This window comes from Falco rusticolus, chromosome 9 (genome assembly GCF_015220075.1).
Source record: "Falco rusticolus isolate bFalRus1 chromosome 9, bFalRus1.pri, whole genome shotgun sequence".
Classification (NCBI taxonomy): Eukaryota; Metazoa; Chordata; class Aves; order Falconiformes; family Falconidae; genus Falco; species Falco rusticolus.
Window position 1 is genome coordinate 48093690 of NC_051195.1, and position 19214 is coordinate 48112903.

The 19214-nt window shown below is 56.2% G+C and overlaps 1 protein-coding gene across 4 annotated transcripts in view; it reads right to left on the bottom strand.

Moving 5' to 3' along the window:
* Positions 1–19214, bottom strand: part of RXRA (retinoid X receptor alpha) — a 118615-nt gene that overhangs the window by 74692 nt on the left and 24709 nt on the right. The gene's annotated exons all lie outside the window — the stretch shown is intronic.

Genomic DNA, 19214 nt, shown 5'->3' on the forward strand with positions numbered 1-19214 from the left:
TTTCGAATTAGCAGCCATCGACCTCCTCCCCCTGTGGAGCTGACATTAATCCGGCGATGTTTGTTTAACAACAGCTCCCATTGATCTGTAGCCTGATCCCCCAAGTCAATACAGGCTTTCGCCGGGGTCTGGAGTGCAGGATCTGGCCCCGAAGTGGCCTGTCAAGCTAAAACGGCTGCGCCGGCTGATAGGATCAGATGCTGTCAGTGCTGCTCTGGGACCCATTAGCTTTAATTAGCTGATGATGCTGTAGAGGCCACATAAAACAATGAAGGGGATTGATCCCTCGTGTAACACTATTGACAGTGGAGCTGCATCTGGGATCAGTTTGGTGCCGGATGCATCTGTAGGGTCTATAAAAGCAAGGCCTGTTTTCTTTTTCTTTTCTTTTTTTTTTTTTTTCCTCTCCTTTAATTTAAAAATCCCATAATGGTAAGCCTGCCAGTTTAAAAGCAAGAACAAAAAAAAGAAAAAAGTCAAAAGTCAACTGCAGGGAGCCCTCTGTGATTCCCGTTGACCGGAATGTTAGGGCACATTTAACCACTTCCACCATCCCTCCCTGCTAAATACCCACACGCCGATCATTAAGGCACGCAAGCCTGCTTCCAGGTCACTGTCATTACCCCCGTTTTAAAAACAAGACACCAGGTTTCTCCCTGTCCTTTGCTCTGAAGGGCACATCAGTCCCCAAACCACCTGCTTTCTGCAAAGCTCCCTCCCTCTGCGAAGTGTCCCCCACCACACCTGCAGAGAGGGGCCAGGGTGCCGCAAGGAACACGCTGCGCCCAAGGAGGGAACCCCAAAATACTGGGATGCTGCAGGGAGCTCTTTCATTTTCATCACACCTGCTGCAATCATCCAGCTGAGCATCTCCACATGCCCCCCCCATGTGGTGGGCATTTCCTCTGGGGGGACTGAGACTTTGATAGCCCGGTGCCTTTATGGCCCTAGGTACCCCGTTACATACAAAGATCCCAGAGAGAGAAACCACAGTCATTAGGAGGAAACTCATCCACGGCACCGGGAGCACCTCCCCAGACACCCTCCATCAGCACCAGGGAATCACGCAGGTTTCTCCCCGCCAAGCTCCCTTCTTTAACTCCCAGCACTCGGCAGACGCAGCACCACATCCCTACCGCATTGCAGCCCAGGGATGCCGCTTTTGCCAGCCCAGAAATAGGGCCAGGAGCCAAAAACTCCCCTGAGCCGGCAGGGAGTCCCCGCAAAGCATGCAAAGAGGAGGATTTACATCGCATCTCCCCCCACCGCCTCCCAGCAGGCAGCAGAGCTGAGGACCACAGCAGAGCATCCCTGCCCACAGCAGCTCCTGTGAACAACCCTTGGGGTTCCCTGGAGCCATCTCTCCCTGCCATCCCCACGGCAGCTATAAAAGCTCCCTGAAAACACCCCAAAAAGGGGAGGCAGAGAAAACCGAGCCCCGAGGAAGGCAGCTAAAGCCTGAGTGCAGCAGCAGGCAGGGCGGCGGGAGCGAGCACGCCGAGGGGGGAGCACATGCCAGCCGCCCGGCTCTGACGGCTGACACCCTGGCGTAACACTTTCCAGATGTGGCTGCAGGAAGACAGAAGCAGAGCTGTTCCCTGCTGAGGAAGCTGGAAACGGTCGGAGATAATGTGGAATTCCTGAACGGGAGCCAGCGCCGGCCGGGGCCGGGGTGCAGGGACAGCCAGGGAGAGGCAGTGTGCCGGGGCCGATACAAAACTTCTCTCTCTTTTGTGTGTGTGTGTGTGTGTGTGTTTTATTTCGGGAACTCTGCATGTAAAAGCCCTTAATTTATACGCTGTGTGGGTTGACGGCTGTACCCAACAAATGGAACATTTTCTCCATACCCTTGTGTGTGTGATAAACAGCCGCTGAGGAGAGGCAGGGAACAGAGCCTTTTTCTTCGCTGTGATAAATACAGTCCCAGCAACTCCGAGTTTCTTGGCTTGGTGAATATTATTTTTTCCTCCTCCTCGAAGGGGGAGGCCTCAGCCCCCTCACCAGGTACCCTGCACAGCACCAGGAAGGCGAGCCGGGGCGGTGGGCACTGCAACCTCTTCCTCCTGGAGCAGCGCTGAAGCTGATGTAGTCCCTGTTTGCAAACACGGCTAGCAGAGGCGGCGAGGCCAACAGCAGCAGGGAGCAGACCCTGCCCCACACCAGGCACGTATGGGCACCCATCTGCTCCCATTCTGCTGCAGCAACCTCCCTAGGGCGCTACAGGGAGGCCCCCTGTGCAAGGTGATACAGGACCCACCCGGGTGCCTGGGTGCTACAGGTGTGCAGGTATGCACACACAGGTGTGCAGGGTGATACAGGAGGCATCACCTTGTGTGCCCACCTCTCAGCTCCCGGGATGCTCAGTGAGGAGCTGCAGGTGTTGCCATATCGCAGGTTTTGGAAAGGGTGTTGCTTCAACAAAGGAGGGAGGGAGCAATGCGGGGATTTAAAAGACATGTAGATGTGGCACTTATGGATGTGGTTTAGTGGTGGATTTGGCAGTGTTCGGTTAAAAGTTAGACCTGATGATCTTAAAGGTCTTTGCCAACCTAAATGATTCTGTGATTGCTGCAGAGATCCCCATGCACCATCGCCCAGAGCAGGAACCCCAAGAGTGCGGGCGAGGAGCAGAGGATGACGGGGTACGCAGCTTCAGCAAACCCCCCAACCTTCAGAGAGACATCCCAATTCTGCTGGGCAACCTGGGACAATGCACTCAGCCCCTCCAGCGAGCCCACCCACCAAACTGCCCCTGCTGCCCCAGCCCCACCAGCGGCACAGCCACCACCCCAAAGCTCGCAGGGTAGCAGGTCACAGCGCCGGCAGCTCGCCAGCAACAGCCCACCAGGCCACGCCAACAAATGGCTTTATGGTCCTCCACCACCCTGTCACCCAGCGAGCTGGGGTACAGACCACCCAGAGACACCCCTGGCAGCATAAAGTTTATCACTGTATATCTATTATGCAATGGATATAAATATCTACATTATACCTATGCACACACATAGCGTAACATGACATACATTCATCTGTGGTAAAATAAAATGCAAAGTTATATGGGGTGCCCTGTGCAATGGGGGTAACACCCCCAGCACGCTGAGCCACCCCAGCCACAACAAACCCGGGAAGCCACCGAGTAGGAGCAGGAGCAGGAGCAGGAGCAGGAGCACCCGCACAGCCACTCATCCCCGCAGGATCTGCAGCACAGAGCCGCTTCCCCCACCACCACTGTATTTGCACAGCCGGTCCTGATGGGAACCCAGTTAAAGTGGTGATAATGGACTTGCAGCAGGTTCAAACGGATGTTTGCTGCGAGCAAAAATAAAGATCCAAAGCCAGAGATAAGACCAAAGTCGGGAAATTTGCCTCCGAGTCAGCCATGCCCCAGCATACCAGTGCTCGCATGCAAAAAAACAACCAAAATCACGGTCAGTTTTGCAAAACAAAGCCCTGGCTTGGCAGCAGTGAACAAGTGTGGTGGTGCCTGGTGTACCCCAAGCTGGCTGCCATGTTCACCAGGACAGACACTGTGCACATTCCCTTGGTGTACCAGGGTATGCTGGCCCCCAATAGCCAAAATCTGCCTCTTGGTACCTGCTGGGGACCCGCCGAGGCCACCGCAGCCAGCACACAGACACCCAAGCCAAAGTCTCAGCTGGCAAAACAAAACTCAGCTCATTTTCCTCCTACAACCCAGGAGGGTGATGGCGCTGGGGCGCAGGCGCGATGGCACCCACGGCCACGCTGAGCCGCTCCCTCGGGGCCACCTGCACCCATTCTGTGCCCAAACTCCGGCCAGTCTCTGGGTGAAACGAACTTCAAGAGAGCTGAAGCCCAGGACAAGAAAACTGGCCTTTCATCCAAAATCAGTGGTTTTTTCCCCATTTCTGGATATCTGAAAAACAGCGTTTCCCGTGGTATTTCAGCACCCTCTTTTCTCAGACAGAGCCATCTAAGAACAGCTTCTAGGGCCATCGATGGGCTTTGGTGCAGGCCCAAGAGGAGCACAACCACAGGGAACCAGGAGCATTCTGGAGCATCCCCCTGGGGTTCGGCTCAGCTGACATGTGGGGTGTAAACGTGGCTGGCGCAGGCATGGGTGACGCAGGGCAGAGACCTCAGCAGCAAAGCGCCGACGAGTTCATCTGGGGGCCCGACAAATGCCCCCATGTTGGCAGCCCACAGAACCCGGGGTATCCCAAACGGGCTGATGGCTACTCTCATTTGTAATCCAGCTGATGGGGAGTTCAGGCATCCATCAGTCCAGCAGCTTGGTATACTAAATGTTTCCCAAAAAAGGGGGTGTCGCTTCAGGCAGTGTGTGGGAAGGCACAAACGTGCCACACGCTTTGGGTGCAGCACTGGGGAGACCTTGGTGTTGCTGTTTTGCCACCCGTTTCCTTCTGGCATTGCTAATATTCCCTGGGCATCTGCGGGAATGGGATGGTTCAAGGCACCATGAAGAGGTTGGGGCACACTTCAGCTCCGGGGATGCTTCGGGGTCCTTCCAGACAAGCAGCTGGCGGTGCTCTGATCCAAAACCCCTCCAGTGACACCTGGGTGATGGCTGAGGGGTCTCCTGTATGCTCCGAGAGGACGGGTGTTTCTGCAGCATGACCCCAGGTGATGCCCAGCCTGGCTCCCGTTGTGGCAGAAACTCAGGATGGCACAGGCTAAAGAAGGCAAATCTCCCAGAATGGCCCCTTGATGACCATGCTGGGGCTGCAGCTTTCACCGCAGTTGGTAACACCAAAACACCTCCCAGGAGCCCTTTGGAGAGCTGGAGCCAAGCCGGTGGGGAGAAGCAGCCTGGGAACAGGGACCAGCTCCTGCCAGTCAGCCTTGCCCTTCCCACCCTGTGCATCCAGGGATCTTCACATCCACAGCTACAACCCTGCCCCGTGCACAGATCCAGCACCCTGCTCTCCGTCACCGTCAGGTGCAGCAGCAGCCCCCCCAGGGTAAGCAGCACCCACTGCCGAGACCTCCCCAGCTGCTCTGGAGACACCCAACCCGTACGTATTTTCCCCACTAGTTAAATCTTTATTTCCTTAAGGGACAGGTCACCAGGAATGGCTGCTCCTTGGTGGGCAGCTCCGGCACTGCTACCCCCTGCAGCAGCGGTTGCTCCCCCAACCCTCCTCTTCTCCCCCTCCCAGCGATTTTCTCGCTCTGCATGGGGAAGCAGGCGGGTGGGCAGGGAGGGGGATGCTAATGAGCAGTGCCACCGGCAGAGGTTACCATTAATGATTTTCCCAACAGATCACACCACTCCCCTTTTAACCTCTGTTAGCGAGCCGAAGTCCTTGAATTATACAGCCGAGTGCACCCACCCCACCTCCCTCCGGCTCTGCCCATAAAACCCCTCACCCTGGCCGAGCCCCCCGTGCCCCAGCAGCCTCCCACGGGAACAACCGCCCAGCCTCGTACCCCAGCCACCACCGCTGGCATCCCGAGATGTCAAAAGGCAGCAAAGCTGATGCTGATGGGCATGAAGGTCAGCGGAGAGGGAAGGTCGTCTCCAGCAGTGGAGCCAGCCGCCCTGCGGGCAGCAGCGACCGCCACGTGCCCGCTCCCTGAGCCCTGCCTGCGCCGGGGCATCCCTTCCCCAAGTCTGTCCGGGGGGTTTGTTTGAGCAGAGCTCAAATAAACCTTGTAAATGCATCGCTGTGAGAACAGGAGGGAAAAGCAAACCCATGTCTATATTTACCCTGAACAGCACTGCTGGTACCTCCAGGTCCCACCGCTTGCCTTCCCTGCTGTCATTTCCACTGCAAAAGCCAAAAAGGCTGGTTGGCTCCTGCTCTCCCACCTCTCTCCAGGGCAAGTCTGGGCTCTGGCAAGCTCTCAGTGCAATGGGAGGAACTGGGATGGTTTGACACAGCGGGCTGTGATTCAGAATGACTTGGTGCATGGGGATGCACCCAGCATGGGCAGCAACCCTTCCAGCCAGCCACAGTCATCCCATTCCTGTTCCACTGCCGGGGGAAACTGAGGCACGGAGGGACCCTACCAGGGCTGAACACCCATTGCCAGAGACCGCCCCACGTTACAGCACTGCCCTTTTCCTCCCACTGCAAACCCACCCCTGGGTGGCTGCAGCTGCTGCCCTTCGCAGCACCAGCCGGCACTGCAGAGCCCAGCGAGGACAGCCGTGCCCCTCGGCGCTGCCCCCTGCCCAGCTGCGGACAGGTCACTGCTGTGCTTCTCTCCTTTGCTTTCCCACTTGTTTCTGCCCGCAGTCTGCACAGAGAAGGTGCAACCCTCATGCACGCCTTGCAGTCCGCAACCCCGCCTGCCTGGCTGCGTGCGTGCACACACACGTGCAAAAAAGCCGCCTGTAATCTCCCTTACATCTGCCGTACCCAGCTCATCCTCACGTGAGCCACCCACCAAACACAAGAGGAGTAATGCAAATTCACTGCCCCGGCTCCCCACCACGGTCCCCACACAGCAAAGCTTGGGGTGCACACATGTTCCCAGGGGACACAGCTCCTTCTCAGCCCAGCTCTGTGACCCAAGGGCCACATGTCAGCCATGGAGTTTGCAAAGAAGGAAAAGCTGTGGCCAAAATGGACGTGGCTGGATGGTGGAAAGGAAAACCACCCGTCCAGGGACACAGGGATGAGACGCACGGAGGGACGGGAAGGAGCTCACATCCTGAGTGGGCTAGGCACCATAAGCCCCAGCCTTGATGCTCTGCCCTTCCACCTTCCCACCTTTAAATGGAGGGCTCACTCTTTCCCCTGTGACCCAGGAGCAAGACACAGCCCTTGAGGAGAAGCGCAAACCCACCGCGTGTCCCATCCGTCCTCCAACACCTCCTCCCAGCCGGCACGTGAGCGACGGGGGCTCCAGCCGAGCGGCTGTCGCTTGTGATTTGTGGCGTTAATATTTCAGGGGCGGGAAGCGGAGGGGTGACAAGGGCTGGGGGGAGCCAGCTCTTGGGAGTCAACTAGCAGGGTTATAGCTGAAGGCAAAGCAATAACACTGATGGATCTGACGACCTGGGGTGGCAGAGGCTGGAGGAGAAGGAAAGGAGAGAAGAAAGCGGGCGAGGATGGGTGGCAAACAGCATAAATACATTCTTCCTTTACATGAGGTTGCTGTGAGCTTGTTCCAGCCTTTTCATCAGCTAGCCCTATCCTGCACCAGAGAGGGAACAGCACGTCATCCCAGGAGGGGACCAGGGCTGGCAGGAGAGCCAGGCAGCAATGGGATGCTGCTCCGGACGGGCTGGGCTGGACCCCCTGCACTGGGAGCGCTGCCCTGCCAGCCGCCCTGCTGCCGGAGGGTGCCAGCGGCCACCAAAGCTGCACTGATCCATGCCACACGCCTACGGGCAGCTTTTCCTGAGCCGCTTCTTGCTGCTGGGGGACGCCGTGGCTCAGCCAGCCCACTGCCCCCAGCCCCGATAATGCCCCAACAGCCACAGCCCCCTGCAACTCGGCAGTGGACGGGCTCGACAGCCGGAGCCCTTTTTAAGACCTGCACACTTGAGAGGCTTAACGACAAGAATATCTTGATTATCCGCACCCAGAGCCCTCAAGCAGCCCCTGCTGCTCTCGAGCAGCTTAAAGGATGGGAATTACCAGCGGGGGTACCCGAGCCCCCTCCATGGCATCCTCCAGCTCCCACAGCCAGCTGTGCCTCTCCTTCCAAGGGGCAATAAATATCCATATAACCCCCCCAATTGCCACCCCGGTCTCCTCCCCGGCACTTTTCACACCTTCCATCAGCAGCGAGGCATGCGTGACTTGCAACAGGCCACAGCCAGAGCCGCGGCGGCGCGGAGACGGTAACATTTTGCTGGGAAAAGGGCAATTTAATTATCCTGTCTTCTGTTTCGTGACAACAGAGGAACGTGCTGCTCAGACACAGAAAGTGCCATGGAGGCAAACAGCAATCCTGCCTGGCACTTCCCGGAGCTGGGTCCTCGCTTCCCGGCTTTCCGCCGGCGGCAAGGAGGGGCTGGGAAAGGCGAGCACACAGAAACCACAGGGTTAAAGCAAAGCCCCAAACCTCCAAGTTTTTCAATAGTCCCAAGAAGCAGGAAAAATGTTTTTGTTGTCCAGCTGCAATGCTTCTTCCGAGCTCAAAGCAAGCGCCGTGTCTCATCTGGGGGCTGTTTGGCCGGTGTGGGTCTGTTTTTACAAGGAAAAAGGGTTGTTTTGAAGTGGAAGGTTGATCAGAAAAGGAAGAAGTATTCAAAATACTGCAGCCCTCTTTTGGGAGATCAAACTATTCACTGAATCCAGCCAGACTTCACAAACCATGTCTGACCTTCCAAAGCACCACTTACCAGGAAATTTGCTATTAAAATATATTCAATAGCATAAAATATATTTAAATCCACCCTTTAACTCAGCTCTGCCCGCGGACCAGGGGTGGAGGCAGGTGCGTGGCGCCTGTCCCGCTGGGTGGGTTGCGGCAGGGACCCCGCAGCGAGGCAGAGGCAGCGCTGGCCCTGCTCCGTGCCACAGGGGATGGGGACAGGGGATGCTGCCGGGAGCAGCTCCAGTACCACGAGGCGGGAGGAGGGTGCTGGGGATGCTGGTCCTGCCTGGCTGAAGCCCTGCAGTGGCCTGCTGGGCTCGGTGCTCAGGCAGCGTGTGTGCCGCGGCGTTTGTTGTGACAGCAGCTCCATTAGCACCCAGGAGCCAAGCTGCCTTCTCAAGGACCTGGAGAAGCCAAGCTGCCTTCCCAAGGACCTGGCACAGACACCCTAATTAGTACGTTAATGAAACTGGTTGGCCTGGAGAGACCAGGTGCAAGGGGATGGAGGGGGAGCTGGAGTGTCAGGCAGGACGATGGCAGCCCGAGAGCCAGGGTGGCTGCACCGAGGGACAGCCTGAGCGCCCGGCTCAGAGGCAGGGTAGGAGGATGGAGAGCAGCAGGAGAGCCCGGCTGCGGCACGGCACAGCTCCTCGGGCTGAGCAAGGTCCATCCAACTCCCCAGGCACCTCTGCTGCTTGCAGGGCGAGCACTGCAAGCAGAGTAAATAAGCGTGAGAGGCAAGAAAAGAGACTTTCCAGATAGGAAAATCCCAGGAGGGGAGAGAAGGAGAAAACAGATTGGTGTGGGGCACACAAATGGGGCAGGTGTTGTGCCGGCTCAGTCGGGGAGCGCTGCCTCGGTCCCCGGGCACTGCTGCAGCCACCCGAAATCCCCAGCACAAGGAGTTCCCACACCCCTGGGTAAATGCAGGGACAATCCCAGCGATGAGCTGGTGTGTCCTGCGCCACGGGAAAATGACCTGGCAGCCTGACTTACAAACAGGTGACAAAGCAGCCAGCTTTCTGCCCACCCAGGAGAGCTGGTGGTGGCATCCTGGGGACACCAGTCCTGCTTCCCTGCCAACAGGCTGTGTACCGCAGAGCCTCAGTGATGCAGGAGAGCCCCGGGAGCTTTCCTCCAGGGTCCCCTTTAGAAACAATTTGTGCTCTCATGGGCCCTCCCTATTTAATTTCCAGTCCCTTCCCCACATCCAGGAGCAGCACACACTGAGGCTCCCAGCCCCGCAGCTGCACGCAGCCCCTCGCTGCAGGTCAGGAGTGAGAACAGACTGCAGAGCTGCTTCGGAAGGACCCGATGCAAGAGAGGAGACCCTACAGCTAATGCTACCAGGCTGGGTGAGAAAAGGAATTTCTCTCCTCAGAGAGATCTGTTCCCCAGTACCGGTTGGGGAGCAGCCAGAGCTCTGCTTTCTGCAGCACCAGCCAGCCTTGCATCAGCTCAGCTCCCTTTCCTGCAAGCAATGAGTCACGAAGAGCTCGCAGGGCTGCGCCATCCCAGAAGCAGGCAGGCAGCAGCCGCGGCGCCCGGCATCGCCGCCCGGTGAAGGACGGGTTAAGCTGGCCCTGTGCTGCCCTGTCTCCAGGCAGGTGCTCAGCCAGGCAGGATGGGTGCCGCTGGGCAGGTCGGACCCCGGTGCCCCCAGAACCAGGCTGGCTTGTGCACAAGCTTACGTTAACTGGCTCTGATGGCTGCTGCCGAACGGCCGCCGCGGGGAAAGCCCGGCTGGGCACACCTGCCCCTCGCCACAGTAGGGGGCCGTGGGGGTACCGGCCCTGCGAGGCCACTGCTCGGGTGACCGCTGCCTGACCCCCCTGTGCTGGCTTGGGGTCAAAGTGACCGAACACCTGAGCAGGGCTGGTGGTGGCCAGAGGGGCTGGCAATGCACTGGCCACATGCTTCACCTGCTCACTGCGCTACGCTGAAGCTGGGGGGGGAACCCCAGCCCTCCCCAGCCCCCTGACAGCCCCAGCATCACTGGGGCCATCCCACTGGCAGCCCGAAGCAGACTCCCTCCACACCGCAAAACCCCACTGCTCCACCTCCTCTCTCGGCAATTTGCACATGGGTTTTAATGGTCCAACAGCCCAGAGTGTGCGCAAGGCTGGCTCCAACTGCTCTGCTGGGGGGGCTGAGCTGCATCCCCCCACGCTGCTGCATCCCACAGGACCTCGTGCCAGGCGTGCAGGAACCAAATCTCCTGCCATTCAGGGTGATGTAGGGTGATGCCGAGCCAACCCCTGGGCTTGAGGCACACACAGCCCCTGGAGAAGCCGGTTCCCCTCGCTGTGCCCAGCGGCACGACCTTGGTTGTGCCTGCCAGGGGAGCCAGAGCAGCGGGGGACCCTGCAGAAGGGAGTACTCTGCACGGCTCACAGAAGTGTCAACACACCGAAGCCCATCTGCACCACCGCCTGCCCCGTCTGGGCATGGGCATCACAGCACACTGGCACACAGGTGAGCAAGAAGGAACACACTCACCTAACTCACCTCCCCATGTCTGCAAAAACAACCACAGCCACGCACATCCCTAAGAGATGTCTGAAATAGAAATGAGCCAGAGTCCAGACATCAAGGATTTCGGCATCAGATGTCATTTGGGATGGTTTTCTTAACCAGGCCCACTGTCAACACACAAAAATGTGCCTCTGACACCCTGGGGATGCTAATTCCTGATGCTGTCTCAGGAGCAGCAAAAATGCAGATGATTCAACTCCAAAATTATTGACAGTGGGATGTAAGCCTCCAAGCAGATCTCTGGCTATTCCTGGGCAAAAGCTCAAAGCCGCCTTTGCTTCTCTCTCCTCCTCTTGAAATCATCAGAAAACATATTCCCTTTTTTTCCCCGCTACGAACACATTCTTCTCCCTCCCAGACCTGCAAGGAGGGATTGGAGCAGGAACTCTGGGGCTGGCTGCCCCTCTCCCCAGCACTGTGGCCGCTGCCCGCGCTGGCCAGCATCCCTGTGTGCCAGCAGTGCCTGGGGCACACGTACACCAGGAAGGACGAACACGACCCCCTCAGCCTTTCCCATCTTCTGGGAGGCTTTGCATCGACACGCACTGGGGCTCGGACAACAGCACACTGCTGCCGCTGCTATTTTCTCTCTGTTTTCCTAGACATTTACATTTCCTCCCTTCACCCACAAGATGGTTTCCAGGCTTCAATTCTCTTCCCTATGGCAACAAAAACCCAGCCAGGAAACCTCAACCCACTCACCCGACTCCCTCGCAGGCAAGGGAGGTGCAGGGAGCCCCAGCCCCTCTGGGCTAGTCGCTTCAGCTCGAGACAAAACTCTTTTATAGCAAAACTTTGCTGCATGTGTGGCTCATCCAAGGCTGTGCAGTCCCCAGGAGCATCACCGGACCCGCAGCGAGCAGGGGGATGCCGGGACAAGGATGGGATGCAGAAATCCCCGTTGCACCTGCACCTCAGCCCAGGCAGGGCCGAATCTGCTCAGGTGCTGGGCTGGAGCACGGGAGAGATGCTGCTCTGCAGCCACCTTGCTCCAGCGGCAGGTACGCCAGGGATGCTGCCCGATGCGCACGCTTCTCCTAACACACTGCATTTGCTCATTGGGGAAGGACAGAGCAAAGAGTGGGTGCCGAAGAGGAAACGGGGAGGAAGGATAAGAGAGCAAACAAATCATATCAACTCAAATCCAAACAGGCCACGGAAATGATTGCAGTTAAGCTTTTCACGCCTGGCTAATTTTTTTATTATTCAGAGAAATTCCTGTTTTTGTTTTGCCTCCTCAAAGGAAGAACCAGAGGCGAGAGAGCTCCTCCAGCAATCACAGATAATAACTGCCACAAAAAAAAAAGGCTTCCTGCTCAAACAATAGGAGACAACTAGCACGAGCCACGCTGCGGGAGCATCTTTTAATCTGCTCTGCCTTGTCAAAACAAAAAAAGAAACGCTTCGCAGGGAAGGGGGCTGATTAGGTATTTATTTTGGGTCGGAAAGCCGCACACCCTGGCACTGCATTTTGTGCTTTGCTGCTGCAGCAAAACAGCAGCGTTGCAGGATCTCTGGGGAAAACTGGGCCAGGGGATGCTCCGATGATGCCGGGTTAGTCCAAGCAGCGATGACTGCACCAGGCAGGCTGCTACCCTCGACGTGACCACTGGGCTCATGACCTTGTTCGCCTCCCTCATTTCAGCTGTGTTTCTGCTCGGGACTGCGCAGCGGGGAGGGATGAGGAGTAAACTGTGATCAAGCTCAGGCTCCTGCAAGACTTGGGCATGTGTCTCTGCTTTTTCACGGTGCTCCCACACAGACCTTCTCCCTCTAGGATGGCTCTCCAATGCCAACGGAGGGCTGAAGCCTTTCAATAACCCACCACACGGCACCTGAGAAGCTTCTCCACCAGCTCAGCCCGGTGAGGCTGCCCGAGGAAGAGCAGCCTTCCCCCCGCAGCAGCCACTGCTCCTTTAACTCTGCCGTCAGCAGCTCCGGGAGAAAACACCCGTGCTGCAAATCCAACTGTGCGTCATTCAGCTCTCATTTTGATTGTTAAAAATTCATTAATGAGAGCAGATTGGTATTATATCACTGCCTTAATTAAAGAGGGCTACGGAACAGCATTTTAAATAGCAATGTCATTTTCTAATTGACACAGCTACATTATAAAGAAAAATACTTAAACAGAACTTGAAACTGAGCCGGTTTCTTCTGATGGCAGGGCTCATTTTGGCTTAAATTTTTAATCTGCTCATGAAATATTTATGGGCAAGGAAAGGGATAATGTTTCTCCAGGTGTATGGTTCCCCTCCTCCAGCCCAGTCCCCTGCGAGGCTGCTGCACGAGGAAGGCTTCACTGCCCAGGGAAGCTGCTCCCCATCCTCCTCCATGCCGGATCCCAAGGCTGCAACCCTTCCTGACACCCAGGAACAGCAACGAGCCTTGGGAGACTGGGAGACTCCAAGACCCACTCAAGTCACTGCTCTGCCTGCATCCTTTCGGCTAAACCCCACTGGATTTGAGTGGAAAATATGCTTTTTTGATGCCTTTCTTGGCCCAAGCATTTCTCCCCTGCCAAGGGCAGAGGGATGTCCGGGGCTGAGCACGTCTGTGCCTGCGGCGGGTGCCAGTGCCAGCTGGCCGCATTCCTATACGCTTGATGGGGAGGCATCGGGATGTGCCACAGGGATGCAGCATGGCTCAGGCACCAGCCAAAAGCATCCCGTGTCAGGCCACGTTCAGATGCCGGATCTCCCCCCCTCACATGCAGACGCTCAGCACCTCCCTCCCACTGTTCAAGGTGTTTCATGCACAAACCTCCTACAGCCTACAGCTAATTCCATGCATTTAGGAGCACAGATTCCTCCTGTTTTCCATTTAGGAAAAAATCTGGTCACCCCTTCAAGTACTGGGGCAGCAAATCAGGGAAGAAAATGGCTTCACGCACCTGGATGCAAACTCCTCTGCAAGGCACCGTGTCCCCCTCTCCCCCAGCCCGCACGGCCGCTCGCCCCTTGCACACAGCGGTCGGGGAAACCAGTCCCCGCTCACACCAGCAAGAGATTTTTCCACCAGCATTAGTGGAAATTAGTGGCCTTAGTCCACACCCACATTTCACCAGCCAGACAGTGAACTCATAGAAAAGCCGTCCGTACGCCAAGTCCATTGAAACCGGTAGCACCGTGCTTTGGCCACCGTGCTCAGTACAAGCATGTGGGCAGTGTGAGCCAGGGGACAGGTTACTCAGAGGCTTAAACTCTGGTCTGCCTCTTGCTAGCTTTTCAGATGACCTTACAGACCTTAGAGACACCCACCACCCTGCCTCAGTTTCCCTTCTTGCCAAACATCGTCGCCTGCCCCCTCTTTGCAGATGCTTATACAGCATCCCCAGGACCGGGGAGCAGGGGGCATGGGGGCAGGGGGTGAGGCTACACCCAGCTATGGGTATCCGGAGTGCCCCCCACGCTCTGCCCTTTCACAACAACTTCCAAAAGCCAAATGTCCGCAGCCCACAGGGCGGCTTGGCATCACTGTGTTCATTTTTTAAATGGGAAAAGATTTGGAAAACCAACAAGACAGGGGAAATGCCAGTTCCTCTGCTCCTCCTTCCCCCTTGCTCCGTGAGGGAGGGATGCTCACCTCCATACCCCATGGACACCCACGGGAAAGCGAAGGGGAGGAGCTGGCACCATGAGGACGTGCCCAGGGAGGTGACAGCATACCCAAGGGATGCACATCCCGCTGCAGGAGGGTTCACTCCAACCTCTTCCCCATCCCTCCGCCCCGTGTCCCCAGCTCCCATCGCTTCCCCTCCTGTCGCAAGAGGGTGAGACTGTCCAGCTGGCTCGCAGAGGATCTGGACAGGCTGTTTAATCAGGGAGAGCGATTCAGCTGTAATTTCTTCTGATAAAGTATTACAGATGCTACATTTCTAGCCATCTGGCAGCAGGCTGCATTTCCTGCCTCTGCTTCTCGCGCTCTCAGGAGTAGAGAGGAGAGAGAGGGATCAAAAATTAAAGGCAAGATGGTGGGGAGGGCTGTGCTGGGATGGGAAGGGAAGCCCGGCAGAAATTCCCATCTCCCGTCCCTCCCAATGCCACATTGCCCGTCCCACAGGCACCGCTTGGCAAAGGATGGGACCAGCGAAGACTGTGTCAATGTCCCCAGGAAAAGCGGAGCAACTGGGGCTGCAGCTGCAAAAAGCCAGGCTGTTCCCTGGCAGGGCAGGGACAGAGCCCCCCAGCCATCCTACACAGCTGGAAAACCCTCCCAGAAGGATGAAGCCCCTTGTCCTCAGCTGCCCTGTGCTTCAGCCCCAGCACAGGCACCTATCTGGATCCCCAGATCCTCCATCCCAGTCAGAGCACTGGGGAAAGCATCTGCAACCGCGCTAGTCAGACAGGGGAGAGCCCAAAACCAAACACAGCAGAGTCCATCCAGCCTCACAACCTAATGAGTCATTTACCGAGCAATCCAGCAGCACGGAGGGAGGCTCTGCAAACAAAAGGCAGCTCACTCAGATTTACCAGAGCCTGAGCAGAACCATCACAGGGTTCAGCGCATTAAAAATAACTGAAGAGAAGGGCTCGCACTTCATTACTTTCGACAGAACTGGGTCTTGGTCACACCAAGTATCTGCCGGGGAACAATCACGGCACCACACGCCACAGCCCTCCCTTGTGCCACTCAGGTGTGAAGCCAAAGCTAAATGGGGCCAGGGATGAAAGGGGGCTGCAAGGGGCTTTATTTTCCCCTTCTCCCTGACCTGCTGTTGCAAAACATACAGATCCCTGATGCCCAGCATCCTTTGCATCCCTGCTCCTGCTCTCAGCACCGCACCTCTCCAGCTGCATTTTGGGGAGCTGCGGATGTAGGTACCCCTGGGAGGGCTGGGCAGCACAGCACGAGACAGAGGCGACGCTTTCAGCGACAGCACTGGGCTGCAAAACCATGGGAGATGCTGTGGCAGAGGTGCCACCGATGCCACTGGCGGTGTGTGGGATAAGCAGCCCCATCTGAAGTTGCTTTGTGAACCACAGAGAGTTAAAGGCTGGCTGAAGCCCTGAAGCATGAGGTTTATGCATATGTAGCTAACGTAATACAATTATACATTAATATATAACTAACAGTCATGGTAATACAACGTTACAGTAGGTAGATTATCCCATCTCCTGTAATTTATTATTGTTATTTGTAATCCATTAGTGTCCAGAGCTGAACCTGGGTCAGAGTGCAGCATCCTGGCACGCTTTCGCTCGCCCTGGCAGGAGCAGGTGGGTAAGATTCTCCTGCTATGGGGCCAAATCCTGCCCCAAGCTCCTGCAGCAGTGAGTCCTGGGCAGAGATCTGCCTCCTCACCGGCACCAGGGCCCGCTCTCAGGGCTTGAGGTCCCAATGCAAGACAGCCACCGGCACTGGATAAAGCCACAAGGCTTTGCCCACCCAATACTCCCCCATGTCCTGCCCCAAAACACTGGGGCCAAACGGGCCGAGGGGCTCAGCAGGTACCTGGCAGGGGTATCTGGCATTCCCAGGGCCAGACCACTGCCTCGCCATCAGTGTGGACCCATTCCAGTTGCCTTTGAGGAGAAGGAACAAAGCCCAACTGGTTTCGCACAGCCGCCAATTAATCTTGATCGACACCACCCTCCATAGTGAGTCATCCACCCGAAGTCAATTTACATTTTTATTAAATCACACAGGAAAATTAGAAGCGTTATTACTTCCCTCCGATTCAATACGTGTTCTGTGTTCCACCACCATTCACCGTGTGGGAAAACATCCCAGCATCTCTGGTTTAACCGTTTCTTCCCAGCACTAACCACCCTAAAGCATCCCTTTTGCATAGCCTGGAAATAAATCAGGCTGGCCTTTGCAGGAGGGGAGTGGGAGAGAAACTAGATACCTTGAGAGAAAGCGTGACAGCTGGTGATGCCACTACCTGGGGAACAGGGACCACAACGGCAAACGGCAGCAGCCCCTGGCACGGTACATCCCTGGACACACCAACGCATGCCGCAGGCAGTCTCACTGATCCGGACCCTGGAGGGAACCCCCCCCCCCCCAGCTCCAACCTGCTGCTCTTCTCTGCAGCGACAGATCCTCCCACTCCTGCAACCATCACAGCCCTTGCACGGAGCTGGATCTGCCCCGGGAAGTTCATTGGGAGGGAAAGGCAGATCCGTATGCACCATAGCAGCTGGGCGATCAATACACATTTATATCCATCCTTAAACCCATCCCATTCTGCCATGTCTGCTGCACGCAAGATTATATCATCCTTGCTGCTACAACACAAGCATCTAAATTCAACATCAATTTATTTATGGTCTCCACACGATACAAGTAGATCTCCGAGCAAGCAGGAAATGTATCTTCAGAGAAAGATAAAAATGTGCGTGTGCACGAGCGGGACCGGAGGGCTTTCCCAGGAGGAGCTGCCTGTGTGCATGAATCCGGGTTTGTGGTGCACGTCTCTGTGCTTATGTGGCTATTTAGTGTGGTAAAACAAGAGGAAAGTTCTCCTCTTGCTGCTAGAATTAATATTTGCTTGAAGGGAAAGCCCAAAAGCTCCCACTGGGATCACGTCTCCGCTCTGCTGGGGACTGGGATGGAGAGCCCTTGCTCTGAAGAGCACTTAATCTGACTGGGTCAGAAAATTATTTCTCAAGGATGAATGCTCCTATGATGGAACTATTTCCCAAGGATAAATGCTGACTGTTTGCAAAGTCCAACCTACTTGGATTGTACTTCCTGCGGACGGAGCAAGAGGAAGGAGGGGAATTTCCATTTTGCGATTAAATTCCAAAAGTACTGTATTTTTCTCCTAAATGAGGACAAAAGCATGGTTTGAAACCTCTGTGCTTCCTGCCAATGGGGAAGACTCCAAGTTTCAACCACACTCTGCAATTCAATTAGCTGTGTCCTAGACAAGGACCAAAAAACGAGCAACTTGCCTGTTGAGCAGAGCCCGTGCCTCCCCACCACCTTCACACACCACTCTGAACTCGGATCCCCACCGCTCTTTGCAAACCCATTGCTGCAACTCTCCAAACCCTTCTGCTCGGAGACTTGCACGCTGCTGCAGCAGAACGGGGTTTTCTGGGTGTATGCATGGCTGCTTAGCGCAGGCAGGGTGCCTGCCCCTCGGCACAGCCCCATGAGCAAAGCAGGCTCCAAGCTGGGCATGGCCATGGTCTCATTTCTGCCTGTCCACAAAGCGCAGCCACCTGACGGCACAGGGATGCTTGTGGCACAGGGATGCTCATGGCAAAGGGATGCTGGTGGCCAAGGGATGCTGGCGGCACAGGGATGCTGGCGGCACAGGGATGCTCATGGTACAGCGATGCTGGTGGCACAGGGATGCTCTCAGCAAGGAGAGCCTTTTGGAAACACGCTACTGTTGAGTCACAGCTTTGCAAACACCCAGCGCAGCGCTTTCTGCCTCTCCAGGTTCTCCCCTCGGTCACCTCCACGCAGATCTGCTGGCTCAGCACAGCAGTGCCTGCCCCTACCCCATGAAAAGAAGCCATGAGCAGAGACAGGAGAGGGAATCCCCTCATAAAGGAGGTGCGGAGCCCTGCTCACTCCCCACACACCGTCCCAGGGAGGCATGCTCCTCCTCGGGGGGGCTGCTGAAATGCAACTTCGGATTTCCCAGGCTGCCTGAAAAGGGCCTTTTGCAAATTCCTCCGATGCCTGCAGCGCTTCTGAAGTCCTGTTTTTCCACTCCAGCAGCCCCCCCTCCTTGTTTTCCTTCTCCGGCTGCTGACCCAGATTTCATAATGAATGAATCCATGCAGCGCTCTTCAGACTTTAATTATTTTTTCACTTTTTCTCATCATACATTATGCATCAATAAAAAAAAAAAAACAACACACCACAGCACAATTAATTTAAGCTTGAATGGTTAACTCCTGCCTATCACTAATAGCAAATGTGTCTGGAAATTGCAGCTCTTATTTTAGACCTTGCATTAATGTCAGGGATGAAAACAAACAGGTTTTAAGAGGCTGAGGTAGCTTGGGTAAGACAGCAGATGACAACTAATGTATTTCTCCATAAAAGCTGCTTTTTTAGGCTGTTTACAGTGAGAACCTGCTGTGCACCTGCCTCTTCTTCCCCCACTCTCACCCACAAGCAAGCTCCACGCACGATGGAATGGGGCTTGGCATCCACGCATCGGGCAGGATGGCAATGGGATCCAGCACGATCCCAGGCACAGCTGCCTGCAGCAGCCCCCCACGGCCCAGTGGGTGCCGTCCCCACAGGCTACCCTGCTCAAGCGAGCCACGGCTGGGCTAGTGAGCTACTGGGGAGCAAGCTGCGCAGGGTGCCTGCCTCCGTGACCTGAAGGCACTCTGCAGACATTCATGAATGAACGCTCCCGGCAGCCCGGGGGAAGGTTATTATTAGCCATCCCCGAGGTCTGCACAGCAGAGAGACTTTTTCCTCTC